The sequence below is a fragment of the Belonocnema kinseyi genome, chromosome 10, assembly GCF_010883055.1.
Source record: "Belonocnema kinseyi isolate 2016_QV_RU_SX_M_011 chromosome 10, B_treatae_v1, whole genome shotgun sequence".
Taxonomy (NCBI): domain Eukaryota; kingdom Metazoa; phylum Arthropoda; class Insecta; order Hymenoptera; family Cynipidae; genus Belonocnema; species Belonocnema kinseyi.
Genome location: NC_046666.1, coordinates 44,158,941 through 44,160,279, shown reverse-complemented (window position 1 = coordinate 44,160,279; position 1,339 = coordinate 44,158,941).

Here is a 1,339-nt window from a genome sequence, read left to right as displayed (position 1 = left end):
GGAGGGTGAAAAATTCAAATATTATGCTATAAAATTTAACTATTTGATTGAAAATTAACTTTTTTTGATGAAAATTATTATTTCTGGCATGAAACTTCAACCTTTTGGTTCAAAGTTCATAAATTTTGTTATAAATTTAACTTTTTTCGTAAAAAGTCTAAATTTGGTTAAAAAATAACTATTTTTTAATTTAACTTCTGTTGAAAATACGTGTGCTTGCTTTGACAATGGTAAAAAATTAAACTATTTTTTGTTGAAAATGATTTATTTTTTATCAAAAAGTCTTCTTGTCTATTTATATTTCGAAAATTCATCTGTTTGGTCAAAACATTTATTATCAGGTTGAAAATTTTATTATTTTGTTGAAAATTCCACTATTTGGTTGCAAATGAATTTTTTAATTTAAAAATTCATATTTTCATTTTAAAAATGTAACTGCTTCGTAAAAGATGGGTCTATCTGGCCTAAAAATTCAACAATTTCATTACAATTTTTTTTCTTTTCCGACTGTTTGATTAAAAATATACCTTTTTAGTTGTTAGTAGTGTAATTTTTTCCCAAGAAGATTTACTTTTTACCAAAAAAGACGAAATTTTAACAAAGCAAAAGAATTTTAAACTCAACAGTTGCATTTTTTAGGAAAAAGGTTAAATTTGTACCAAAAGAGATAAGTTTTCAAACCAAAGAGATGATGTTTCTACAAAATAATTACTTCTTAATCCAAAAATATATAATTTTATGAAGAAAAATCGAATTTTCTAGAAGACAGGTGAATTTTTAACCTGAAAATATTGTGTTTTCAAATTAATTTTTAACCTACAAAGATGAATTTTTTACCAAGAAATCTAAAATTTCAACCAAAAAATATGGCTTCCATAATAAAAAATGAATTTTTATCATTTAAAAAGGCAAATTTTCAACAAAATAATTGAATTTCGAACCAAAACTGATGACTCTGACTAATCAATTGAATTTTCAATAAAATGAGTAAATTTTAAACCAAGCATTATATTTTTTAAACTGCGGAAACACATATTTATTCAAATGATCAAATTTTCAATTAAGCAGAATATACTTATCTAAAAAAGTTGAATTTTTAACCAAATAGTTAAATTGTCAACCTTTTCTGCAATAAAAGATGAACTTTCAATTTAAAAGAACGAATTTTGAATAAAATAATTAAGTTTTTAACATATTTTTAACCCAATGTTTAAATTTTAAATCTAAGAAATAGAGAAGAAGAGGGAGAAATCCATAATAATAAAAAATCAAATAAAACAATCACAAACATATGTATACACGATACTTTGCTTGTAAAAAAAATCATGATTTTTTTAAT